Source organism: Rutidosis leptorrhynchoides, chromosome 7 (genome assembly GCF_046630445.1).
Source record: "Rutidosis leptorrhynchoides isolate AG116_Rl617_1_P2 chromosome 7, CSIRO_AGI_Rlap_v1, whole genome shotgun sequence".
NCBI classification, from domain to species: Eukaryota; Viridiplantae; Streptophyta; class Magnoliopsida; order Asterales; family Asteraceae; genus Rutidosis; species Rutidosis leptorrhynchoides.
Genome location: NC_092339.1, coordinates 222,426,054 through 222,440,608, shown reverse-complemented (window position 1 = coordinate 222,440,608; position 14,555 = coordinate 222,426,054).

Sequence of the window (14,555 nt, the reverse complement as noted above, 5' to 3'; positions counted from 1 at the left end):
TTAAACCTATAACTCACCAACATTTTTGTTGACGTTTTAAGCATGTTTATTCTCAGGTGATTATTAAGAGCTTCCGCTATCGCATACTTAAATAAGGACGAGATTTGGAGTCCATGCTTGTATGATATTGTGTAAAAACTGCATTCAAGAAACTTATTTTGTTGTAACATATTTGTATTGTAAACCATTATGTAATGGTCGTGTGTAAACAGGATATTTTAGATTATCATTATTTGATAATCTACGTAAAGCTTTTTAAACCTTTAGTTATGAAATAAAGGTTATGGTTTGTTTTAAAATGAATGCAGTCTTTGAAAAACGTCTCATATAGAGGTCAAAACCTCGCAACGAAAACAATTAATATGGAACGTTTTTAATCAATAAGAACGGGACATTTCAGTTGGTATCAGAGCGTTGGTCTTAGAGAACCAGAATTTTGTATTAGTGTGTCTTATCGAGTTTGTTAGGATGCATTAGTGAGTCTGGACTTCGACCGTGTTTACTTGAAAAATGATTGCTTAACAAATTTTGTTGGAAACTATATATTTTTAACATGTGAATATTATGTGATATATTAATTTCTTAACGCGTTTGATATAATGTGATAGATGTCTACCTCTAGAACAAGTCCCATTGACTCACCTAATAATAATGAAGAGTCAAATGTAAATTGGAATGATTCGTGGACTGATTCACAAGTTCCCGAAGAGGAACCGGAAGAAGAGTCGGAACCGGAAGAAGAATCGGAACCGGAAGAAGAATCGGAACCGGATGAAGAAATAGAACCGGTGGGGGAAATAATAAAACGGTTAAGTAAAAGAAAATCCTCAACCAACCGACCAAGGTTAATTATGGTCAATGGTGTTTCCGCCAGGGAAGCAAAATATTGGGAGGATTACCAATTCTCCGATGAATTGGATTCCGACGAGAATTCCGATGATGTTATAGAAATTACCCCAACTGAATTTAAAAAGGCAAAAGAAAATAATAAGGGAAAGGGCATAAAAATAGAGAAATCTAATTCCAACCCCGATGAACTTTATATGTATCGTCAACCCCCGAAGTCCTTAAGTTGTAACAATGACCCGGGAACCTCTAAACCACCAGGTTTTTCTAAACCAATATGGAAAACGACGGCTCGTATTAGGGGAACATCATATATCCCTAGAAACTTGGCAAAACGAACCAAAACCGAAGAAGAAGAAACAAGCGAGTCGGAATAAGATAGTTGCATTCGTGTGGTGTAATATATGTAATATAGTGTGCTTATGCTTTATGATATATGTAAAAATTGCTTGTATTAATAAGTATTTTTTTTTATGAATCTAACTCTTGTCTATTTTACAGTATAAAAACACAAAATGGATAGACAACCCAATATTTTAAGAGACCTACCCGGAGACATGATTGATGAAATCTTGTCTAGAGTCGGTCAAAATTCTGCGGCACAACTATTTAAGGCGAGATCAGTTTGTAAGACATTCGAAGAACGTTCCAAGAATGCCTTGGTTTATAAAAGGCTTTCGTTCGAAAGATGGGGGATATCACATTGGGAAATCCATAAGTTACGATGTGTTTACTTTGACGCATATATTGCGGGGAACCCAAATGCTATTTTACGCAATGGGTTAAGAAATTATTTTGACTCAATATATCCGAATATTGGACTTCGTGATTTAGAAAAAGCGGCTAACATGCAACATAAAGAAGCATGTTATGCTTACGGATTAGTAATGTTCGCTTCTCACCAAAGTGAGAACAAGAACATCGGGCTACAACTATTAAACAAAACGTTCCCACAAGTGACGGAGTCGGTAATTGGGGTAAGAAATGAGGTTTTTAGATTGTTACGGGACTGTTGGACATTACGTAACCCTCGTCCCTTTGACAACGTTACAACACGCTGTCTTATCAACGGCCATAACGGTTATGTTCCACAAGACCAAGGATGGGAAGTAATCCTAGTAAAACCAGAATGCATGACTTGTTTCTGGATGTATGAATTACGTATCTTTATTGCCTTTGCTGAACGACTTGTGTACTAGCTAGAATTATCTTCACAACCATCTTGTATCAAATTTATTGTGTGCTATATTTCATGCTATATGTAAAATAAGCGGTATTGTAAGTTTGTAAAATATTATGTAAAAGTTTGAACGCGAAATATTATTATAATCAGTTTTTCATATAGAATTGTAGTAGTTGAATTGTATATTAGCTACTAAGTATGAACTTAACGGGTAGGTACTACCCGAATTTAAACTTATAAAAAGCTAATATGAAGAAAAAGCTTTTATAAATGAGTTCATATTATGCTACGAAATACTATTAACTACTCTTAATATTCTGTATGATTAACTTGTTCCATTTGACTATTTTGAAGGAAATGGCACCGACTACTCGACACACCGTGAATATGAATGAAGAGGAATTCCGTACTTTTCTAGCTTCAAATATAGCCGCAGTACAGGCTGCGCTACATACCAACAATAACCTTGGATCTAGCAGTACAGGAAATTGTGTAGGATGCACCTACAACGAATTCACTGCCTGCAAACCTTTGGAATTTGATGGAACCGAAGGACCGATCGAATTGAAACGGTGGACCGAGAAGGTCGAATCGGTGTTTGCCATAAGTAAGTGTACTGAAGAGGACAAAGTGAAGTACGCTACGCATACCTTCACAGGTTCTGCGTTAACATGGTGGAATACCTATCTAGAGCAAGTGGGACAAGACGATGCGTACGCACTACCGTGGTCAGCATTCAAGCACTTGATGAACGAGAAGTACCGTCCCAGAACCGAGGTCAATAAGCTCAAGACAGAACTTAGAGGGTTACGAACCCAAGGATTTGATATTACCACGTACGAAAGACGATTCACAGAATTGTGCCTATTGTGTCCGGGAGCATTCGAAGATGAGGAAGAGAAGATCGACGCGTTTGTGAAAGGATTACAGGAAAGAATCCAAGAAGATATAAGTTCACACGAGCCCGCCTCCATACAACAGGCATGTAGAATGTCTCACAAACTAGTGAACCAGATTGAAGAAAGAATTAAACAACAGACTGCTGAAGAGGTCAATGTGAAGCAAGTCAAAAGAAAGTGGGAGGAAAACGGTGATAAGAATCACCAATACAACAACAACAGCAATTACAACAATAATCGCAACAATTATCCCAACAATCGCAACATCAATCGTAACTACAACAAACGGCTCAATAAAAACAACAACAGCAACTACAACAATCATCCCAACAACAATAATAACCGCAACAACAACAACAATCAGAAGCAGCTATGCCAAAGTTGTGAAAAGTATCACTCGGGGTTCTGCACCAAATTTTGTAACAAGTGTAAAAGAAATGGTCATAGCGCGGCGAAGTGTGAGGTCTATAGACCAGGGGTTAATAGAACGAAAGGAACAAATGGTGTCGGAACGAGTAATGGCGGAGCAAGTAGTGTCGGAGCAAGTTATGCCAATGTAGTTTGTTATAAATGTGGAAAACCGGGCCACATTATTAGAAATTGCCCGAACCAGGAGAACACGAATGGACAAGGCCGCGGAAGAGTTTTCAATATTAATGCGGCAGAGGCACAGGAAGACCCGGAGCTTGTTACGGGTACGTTTCTTATTGACAATAAATCTGCTTACGTTTTATTTGATTCGGGTGCAGATAGAAGCTATATGAGTAGAGATTTTTGTGCTAAATTAAGTTGTCCATTGACGCATTTGGATAGTAAATTTTTACTCGAATTAGCAAATGGTAAATTAATTTCAGCAGATAATATATGTCGGAATCGAGAAATTAAACTGGTTAGCGAAACATTTAAGATTGATTTGATACCAGTAGAGTTAGGGAGTTTTGATGTGATAATCGGTATGGACTGGTTGAAAGAACTGAAAGCAGAGATCGTTTGTTACAAAAATACAATTCGCATTATACGAGAAAAAGGAAAACCCTTAATGGTGTACGGAGAAAAGGGCAACATGAAGCTACATCTTATTAGTAATTTGAAGGCACAAAAACTAATAAGAAAAGGTTGCTATGCTATTCTAGCACACGTCGAGAAAGTACAAACTGAAGAAAAGAGCATCAATGATGTTCCCATTGCACCCATTGCAAAAGAATTTCCCGATGTATTTCCAAAAGAATTACCGGGATTACCCCCACATCGATCCGTTGAATTTCAAATAGATCTTGTACCAGGAGCTGCACCAATAGCTCGTGCTTCTTACAGACTCGTACCCAGCGAGATGAAAGAACTGCAAAGCCAATTACAAGAACTTTTAGAGCGTGGTTTCATTCGACCAAGCACATCACCGTGGGGAGCTCCTGTTTTGTTTGTCAAGAAGAAAGATGGTACATTCAGGTTGTGTATCGACTACCGAGAGTTGAACAAACTTACCATCAAGAACCGCTACCCACTACCGAGAATCGACGACTTATTTGATCAACTACAAGGCTTGTCTGTTTATTCAAAGATTGACTTACGTTTCGGGTATCATCAAATGCGGGTGAAAGAAGATGATATTCCAAAGACTGCTTTCAGAACACGTTACGGTCATTACGAGTTTATGGTCATGCCGTTTGGTTTAACTAATGCACCAGCTGTGTTCATGGACCTTATGAACCGAGTGTGTGGACCATACCTTGACAAGTTTGTCATTGTTTTCATTGATGACATACTTATTTACTCAAAGAATGACCAAGAACACGGTGAACATTTAAGAAAGGTGTTAGAAGTATTGAGGAAGGAAGAATTGTACGCTAAGTTTTCAAAGTGTGCATTTTGGTTGGAAGAAGTTCAATTCCTCGGTCACATAGTGAACAAAGAAGGTATTAAGGTGGATCCGGCAAAGATAGAAACTGTTGAAAAGTGGGAAACCCCGAAAACTCCGAAACACATACGCCAGTTTTTAGGACTAGCTGGTTACTACAGAAGGTTCATCCAAGACTTTTCCAGAATAGCAAAACCCTTGACTGCATTAACGCATAAAGGGAAGAAATTTGATTGGAATGATAAACAAGAGAAAGCGTTTCAGTTATTGAAGAAAAAGCTAACTACGGCACCTATATTGTCATTGCCTGAAGGGAATGATGATTTTGTGATTTATTGTGACGCATCAAAGCAAGGTCTCGGTTGTGTATTAATGCAACGAACGAAGGTGATTGCTTATGCGTCTAGACAATTGAAGATTCACGAACAAAATTATACGACGCATGATTTGGAATTAGGCGCGGTTGTTTTTGCATTAAAGACTTGGAGGCACTACTTATATGGGGTCAAAAGTATTATATATACCGACCACAAAAGTCTTTAACACATATTTAATCAGAAACAACTGAATATGAGGCAGCGTAGGTGGATTGAATTGTTGAATGATTACGACTTTGAGATTCGTTACCACCCGGGGAAGGCAAATGTGGTAGCCGATGCCTTGAGCAGGAAGGACAGAGAACCCATTCGAGTAATATCTATGAATATAATGATTCATAATAACCTTACTACTCAAATAAAGGAGGCGCAACAAGGAGTTTTAAAAGAGGGAAATTTAAAGGATGAAATACCCAAAGGATCGGAGAAGCATCTTAATATTCGGGAAGACGAAACCTGGTATAGGGCTGAAAGGATTTGGGTACCAAAATTTGGAGATATGAGAGAAATGGTACTTAGAGAAGCTCATAAAACCAGATACTCAATACATCCTGGAACGGGGAAGATGTACAAGGATCTCAAGAAACATTTTTGGTGGTCGGGTATGAATGCCGATGTTGCTAAATATGTAGGAGAATGTTTGACGTGTTCTAAGGTCAAAGCTGAGCATCAGAAACCATCAGGTCTACTTCAACAACCCGAAATCCTAGAGTGGAAATGGGAAAACATTACCATGGATTTCATCACTAAATTGCCAAGGACTGCAAGTGGTTTTGATACTATTTGGGTAATAGTTGATCGTCTCACCAAATCAGCACACTTCCTGCCAATAAGAGAAGATGACAAGATGGAGAAGTTAGCACGACTGTATTTGAAGGAAGTCGTCTCTAGACATGGAATACCAATCTCTGTTATCTCTGATAGGGATGGCAGATTTATTTCAAGATTCTGGCAGACATTACAGCAAGCATTAGGAACTCGTCTAGACATGAGTACTGCCTATCATCCACAAACTGATGGGCACAGCAAAAGGACAATACAAACGCTTGAAGACATGCTACGAGCATGTGTTATTGATTTCGAAAACAGTTGGGATCGACATCTACCGTTAGCAGAATTTTTCTACAACAACAGCTACCATTCAAGCATTGAGATGGCGCCATTTGAAGCACTTTATGGTAGAAAGTGCAGGTCTCCGATTTTTTGGAGTAAAGTGGGGGATAGACAGATTACGGGTCCGGAGATTATACAAGAAACTACCGAGAAGATCATCCAAATTCAACAATGGTTGAAAACCGCCCAAAGTCGACAAAAGAGCTACGCTGACATTAAAAGAAAAGATATAGAATTTGAAATTGGAGAGATGGTCATGCTTAAAGTTGCACCTTAAAAAGGTGTTGTTCGATTTGGTAAACGAGGGAAATTAAATCCAAGGTATATTGGACCATTCAAGATTATTGATCGTGTCGGACCAGTAGCTTACCGACTTGAGTTACCTTAACAACTCGCGGCTGTACATAACACTTTCCACGTCTCGAATTTGAAGAAATGTTTTGCTAAAGAAGATCTCACTATTCTGTTAGATGAAATCCAAATCAACGAAAAACTTCAATTCATCGAAGAACCCGTCGAAATAATGGATCGTGAGGTTAAAAGACTTAAGCAAAACAAGATACCAATTGTTAAGGTTCGATGGAATGCTCTTAGAGGACCCGAGTTCACCTGGGAGCGTGAAGATCAGATGAAGAAGAAATACCCGCATCTATTTCCAGAAGATTCGTCAACACCTTCAACAGCTTAAAATTTCGGGACGAAATTTATTTAACGGGTAGGTACTGTAGTGACCCGAACTTTTCCATGTTTATATATATTAATTGAGATTGATATTTACATGATTAAATGTTTCCAACATGTTAAGCAATCAAACTTGTTAAGACTTGATTAATTGAAATATGTTTCATATAGACAATTGACCACCCAAGTTGACCGGTGATTCACGAACGTTAAAACTTGTAAAAACTATATGATGACATATATATGGATATATATATAGTTAACATGATACTATGATAAGTAAACATATCATTAAGTATAATAACAATGAACTACATATGTAAAAACAAGACTACTAACTTAATGATTTTTAAACGAGACATATATGTAACGATTATCGTTGTAAAGACATTTAATGTATATATATCATATTAAGAGATATTCATACATGATAATATCATGATAATATAATAATTTAAAATCTCATTTGATATTATAAACATTGGGATAACAACATTTAACAAGATCATTAACCTAAAGGTTTCAAAACAACACTTACATGTAACGACTAACGATGACTTAACGACTCGGTTAAAATGTATATACATGTAGTGTTTTAATATGTATTTATACACTTTTGAAAGACTTCAATACACTTATCAAAATACTTCTACTTAACAAAAATGCTTACAATTACATCCTCGTTCAGTTTCATCAACAATTCTACTCGTATGCACCCGTATTCGTACTCGTACAATACACAGCTTTTAGATGTATGTACTATTGGTATATACACTCCAATGATCAGCTCTTAGCAGCCCATGTGAGTCACCTAACACATGTGGGAACCATCATTTGGCAACTAGCATGAAATATCTCATAAAATTACAAAAATATGAGTAATCATTCATGACTTATTTACATGAAAACAAAATTACATATCATTTATATCTAATCCATACACCAACGACCAAAAACACCTACAAACACTTTCATTCTTCAAATTTCTTCATCTAATTGATCTCTCTCAAGTTCTATCTTCATGTTCTAAGTGTTCTTCATAAATTCTACAAGTTCTAGTTACATAAAATCAAGAATACTTTCAAGTTTGCTAGCTCACTTCCAATCTTGTAAGGTGATCATCCAACCTCAAGAAATATTTGTTTCTTACAGTAGGTTATCATTCTAATACAAGGTAATAATCATATTAAAACTTTGGTTCAATTTCTATAACTATAACAATCTTATTTCAAGTGATGATCTTACTTGAACTTGTTTTCGTGTCATGATTCTGCTTCAAGAACTTCGAGCAATCCAAGGATCCGTTGAAGCTAGATCCATTTTTATCTTTTCCAGTAGGTTTATCCAAGGAACTTAAGGTAGTAATTATGTTCATAACATCATTCGATTCATACATATAAAACTATCTTATTCGAAGGTTTAAACTTGTAATCACTAGAACATAGTTTAGTTAATTCTAAACTTGTTCGCAAACAAAAGTTAATCCTTCTAACTTGACTTTTAAAATCAACTAAACACATGTTCTATATCTATATGATATGCTAACTTAATGATTTAAAACCTGGAAACACGAAAAACACCGTAAAACCGGATTTACGCCGTCGTAGTAACACCGCGGTCTGTTTTGGGTTAGTTAATTAAAAACTATGATAAACTTTGATTAAAAAGTTGTTATTCTGAGAAAATGATTTTTATTATGAACATGAAACTATATCCAAAAATTATGGTTAAACTCAAAGTGAAAGTATGTTTTCTAAAATGGTCATCTAGACGTCGTTCTTTCGACTGAAATGACTACCTTTACAAAAACGACTTGTAACTTATTTTTCCGACTATAAACCTATACTTTTTTCTGTTTAGATTCATAAAATAGAGTTCAATATGAAACCATAGCAATTTGATTCACTCAAAACGGATTTAAAATGAAGAAGTTATGGGTAAAACAAGATTGGATAATTTTTCTCATTTTAGCTACGTGAAAATTGGTAACAAATCTATTCCAACCATAACTTAATCAACTTGTATTATATATTTTGTAATCTTGAGATACCATAGACACGTATACAATGTTTCGACCTATCATGTTGACACATCTATATATATTTCGGAACAACCATAGACACTCTATATGTGAATGTTGGAGTTAGCTATACAGGGTTGAGGTTGATTCCAAAATATATATAGTTTGGGTTGTGATCAATACTGAGATACGTATACACTGGGTCGTGGATTGATTCAAGATAATATTTATCAATTTATTTCTGTACATTTAACTGTGGACAACTAGTTGTAGGTTACTAACGAGGACAGCTGACTTAATAAACTTAAAACATTAAAATATATTAAAAGTATTGTAAATATATTTTGAACATACTTTGATATATATGTATATATTGTTATAGGTTCGTGAATCAACCAGTGGCCAAGTCTTACTTCCCGACGAAGTAAAAATATGTGAAAGTGAGTTATAGTCCCACTTTTAAAATCTAATATTTTTGGGATGAGAATACATGCAGGTTTTATAAATGATTTACAAAATAGACACAAGTACGTGAAACTACATTCTATGGTTGAATTATTAAACCGAATATGCCCCTTTTTATTAAGTCTGGTAATCTAAGAATTAGGAAACAGACACCCTAATTGACGCGAATCCTAAAGATAGATCTATTGGGCCTAACAAACCCCATCCAAAGTACCGGATGCTTTAGTACTTCGAAATTTATATCATATCCGAAGGGTGTCCCAGAATGATGGGGATATTCTTATATATGCATCTTGTTAATGTCGGTTACCAGGTGTTCACCATATGAATGATTTTTATCTCTATGTATGGGATGTGTATTAAAATATGAAATCTTGTGGTCTATTATTATGATTTGATATATATAGGTTAAACCTATAACTCACCAACATTTTTGTTGACGTTTTAAGCATGTTTATTCTCAGGTGATTATTAAGAGCTTTCGCTGTCGCATACTTAAATAAGGACGAGATTTGGAGTCCATGCTTGTATGATATTGTGTAAAAACTGCATTCAAGAAACTTATTTTGTTGTAACATATTTGTATTGTGAACCATTATGTAATGGTCGTGTGTAAACAGGATATTTTATATTATCATTATTTGATAATCTACGTAAAGCTTTTTAAACCTTTATTGATGAAATAAAGGTTATGGTTTGTTTTAAAATGAATGCAGTCTTTGAAAAACGTCTCATATAGAGGTCAAAACCTCGCAACGAAAACAATTAATATGGAACGTTTTTAATCAATAAGAACGGGACATTTCACGTTAGCAGAAGTTTAACAACTTAACCATTTTTCAAATGCTTAAGTCATTAAACTGGGGGGACTTAATGGTGTATCATATCGTATACACGCATAAAGGCATAATATTCGCATGAAATTAGCATCAGAAACACTGAGAACAATGGTTTTGTAAAACTATCCATCAAGCGTTCTCCGCTGTGCAGGCTGCTTCCGTCATGCATAAGCCCTGAAGGCCGCCTAGTGCTCAAGCCCTGACCGGAGAACGTCACATCCAGCGCATATTTCGGATCACAAGTAACAGAACATATCATCAACTGACACGTGTCCCCGAACAATCCGGTGGATCTATCACTATAAATAGACCCCTTGGGTTGTCGTTTTACACATTCAGACATTCTGACAACTTGTGAGAAGAGACTTCACCTTTCTCTCTCTCACAGTACTTTCTCACACTAGAAGTCATCCGGCTAACAGCTTAACGATCAATGGACACAGATTGATTAAGCCACCCCACAAGTTTCTATACTTATGAACTGGGTCTGCAGGGATTATTTTCCGAGGGTAAACATCAATCGGAAACACTCCCTCACCTTTAGCTAGATACTTCTAGTATTGTGTTGATACACTAAGCCTTACCTTATAAGGAAATAGGTGTTAACAATGATCATGCTGTATGCTACTACTTATTCTCGGTACTGCATGCTACTATCTGCGTTTGATTGCATATTACTTCGGTATGATACTGTTATTATTGCCATGCTATGTACTGCTGTAGACGATCTAGGCTGCTGTAGTTATTATCCCTGATTACGTGCTTGCTATATGTCTTACTGACATGGAAAAAGTTATTTTTCCTTGTTCAGATGTCGGACATACCGCCTTTGCTTATTGCATGTTGGTTTTATGGTATCTGTACTAGTTGCCATGCTTAGTTAGCATGTATTGTGTTGGCCGAATAGTTGATTAGTATATTGCTATAGCGATATTAGTTATTGGGTAACGAATTTGGACTCGAGTCAAAAATTTTCCTGAAAGATTAATGGCAAACGGAAGAGGTCCAAGAGAAATGCCCACTGTAGCACAGATCGAGGAAATGGTGGCTGCTCGAGTAGCCGTAGCTATAGCGGATGCCAACCCTGCCCAAGCTCCAATGGTTAACCGAATTGCTCAGAACGGGTGTACTTACTAGGAGTTCATGAGTTGCAAGCCAAATACCTTCAACAAAACAGAAGGTCCCGATGGGTTAAAAAGATGGTTTGAGAAGCTAGAATCGGTATTTCGGTTTAGCAAATGTTCTAACACGAACAGGACTAAGTACGCCTCATGCACGTTGTCAGATAGCGTTTTGACATGGTGAAACACGTTTGCCCAGGCTTGGGGATATGATGAAGCGTATGCAACACCCTGGGAGGAGTTTAAGAGGTCTATGATCGAGGAGTACTGCCCCAGAACCGAAATTCTGAAGATAGAGACGGAGTTTTGGGGATTGAAGGTCTCAGGAACTGACCTTGATAGTTATGATCGGAGATTCTTGGAGTTAGCTTTAATGTGCCCCACAATGGTCACTACGGAGTACAAGCGATTGGAGCGGTATCTGTGGGGACTTCCCAAGGATATCCAGGGGAACGTCACTTCTTCAAAACCATCGAATATCTCGGAAGCTATGCGCATGGCGCACACCTTGATGGATCAGGTTATCCGTCAAGAGCCAGAGAAGGTGAAATTAGAATCGGGATCTAGTAATGGGAAACGTAAATGGGATGGAAACAAGGGTAAAGGTTTTAATCAGAACCCAGGCAAGAGGCATGAGAACTTTAAGGGAAACAATGACTGGAGGAACCCTAACCCTAACTACAAAGGTAGCCTTCCTCAGTGTAAGAGATGTTACAAGCATCATACTTGATACTGCAATGTAGTGTGTGAGAAGTGTAAAAGGACTAGACACATCGACGGAGATTGTAAGATCAACACCCCAGCTATGAGGACAAACCCGAATGGACCGAGGAAGTGCTTTGAGTGCGGTCAGCAGGGCCACTTCAAGAATGAATGTCCTAACAAGAAGAAGGATGGCGGGCCAGCATGTGGAAGAGTCTTCAACATGAACTCCAGAGATGCCCGTGAGGATCCTGACTTAGTTACAGGTACAATCACTATCAATAAACTATTAGCTTCTATCTTGTTTAATACTGGTGCCGATAGGAGTTATATATGTAGACACTTTTTCTCTAAGATAGATTGGTCGTTAGTTCCTTTGGAGGAGAGTTATCTTGTTGAGGTAGCCAATGAAAAACTTGAGAAAGCTGACCAAATTGGCCGAGGAGGTATAATAAACTTAGCTAGTATGGATTTTGAGATTAATTTGATACCCATTAAGTTGGGGAGCTTTGATGTAATAGTCGGCATGGACTGGCTGTCCAAGGTAAGAGCAGAAGTTGTCTGTGGAGAGAAGATTCTTCGTATACCTCGCGAAGATGGTGAAGAATTAATTGTTTACGGGGAGAGATGTAGCCCAAAGCTGAACCTTATTAGTTGTATGAAGGCACAAAAGGTCTTGAGGAAAGGGCATTTTGCTATTTTGGCGCATGTGAAGAAGTTAAAAACTGAGGAGAAAAGCATGAAGGATGTACCGATTGTGAACGAATTTCACGAAGTCTTTCCAGAAGAATTGCTGGGATTACCCCCGCCAAGATTAGTGGAGTTTCAGATTGATCTAGTGCCGGGAGCTGCACCTATAGCTCGCGCACCTTATCGACTCACACCTTCCGAAATGCAATAGTTGCAGAGTCAACTACAAGAATTGTTAGATCGTGGATTTATTCGACCAAGTTCTTCGCCTTGGGGCGCTCTCGTTTTGTTCATAAAGAAGAAGGACGGATCTTTTTGCATGTGTATCGACTATCGCGAATTTAACAAGTTGACAATCAAGAACTGGTATGCCCTTCCTAGGATTGACGATCTATTCGATCAGCTGCAAGGATCAAGCGTTTACTCCAAGATTGATTTGCGATCAGGTTATCACCAGTTGAGGGTGAAGGAGAGTGATGTATTTAAGACTGCGTTCCGAACTCGTTATGGTCATTATGAGTTTCTTGTGATGCCATTTGGCTTAACTAACGCACCTGCCATTTTTAAGGATCTCATGAATCGCGTATGCAAGCCGTACCTAGACAAATTCGTTATCGTCTTCATAGATGATATCTTAATCTATTCCAAAAGTGAAGAAGAACATGAGCAACATCTTTGACTCGTGCTTGAACTCTTAAGGAAGGAGCAACTCTATGCCAAATTATCCAAGTATGAATTTTGGTTGAAGGAGGTTCAATTTCTTGGTCATATTGTGAGCGATCAGGGTATCAAAGTTGATCCCGCGAAAATCGAAGCAATTAGAAAGTGGGAAACCCCCACTACTCCTACTCATATCTGCCAATTTTTAGGCCTCGCCGGTTATTATCGTAGGTTCATCGAAGGTTTCTCTTTGATTGCGCGTCCTTTAACCACGTTAACCCACAAAGGGAAGAAATTTGTTTGGGCGGCCGAACAAGAGTCGGCATTCCAAACCCTGAAGCAGAAGTTAACCACCGCTCCTATCCTATCCCTTCCCGAAGGTAGTGACGACTTCGTTGTGTATTGTGACGCCTCGAAACATGGTTTTGGGTGTGTATTAATGCAACGGAAGAAAGTTATTGCTTACGCCTCCCGACAATTAAAGATTCACGAGCAAAACTACACGACTCACGATCTCGAACTTGGAGCCGTTGTCTTTGCCCTCAAACTATGGAGACACTATCTTTACAGAACCAAAAGTACCATCTTCACCGACCACAAAAGCCTCCAACACATATTCGATCAGAAGCAACTGAATATGAGACAGCGACGATGGATTGAGACGTTGAACGACTACGATTTTGAACTTCCTTACCATCCTGGCAAGGCAAATGTAGTAGCTGATGCCTTGAGCTGAAAGGAGAGAATGGTACCCTTCGTGTCCGAGCCCTAAATATCACCATCCACACGAATCTCAATAGCCAAATCCGTGTAGCCTAAGAGGAGGCTCTCAAGGATGAGAATATTTCTCATGAATGCTTGAACATTCTCGTCTCTCGATTCGAGGTCAAGGAGACTGGACTCCGATATTTCGCCGGAAGAATTTGGGTGCCTAGTTATGGGGATTTACGAAGCCTTATTCTAGACGAAGCCCATAAGTCAAGGTATTCAATTCATCTAGGAGCTGGTAAGATGTACCACGATCTCAAGGAGCAATATTGGTGGCCAAACCTTAAAAAGGATGTTGCTATTTACGTTGGAAAGTGCTTAACTTGTTCCAAGGTC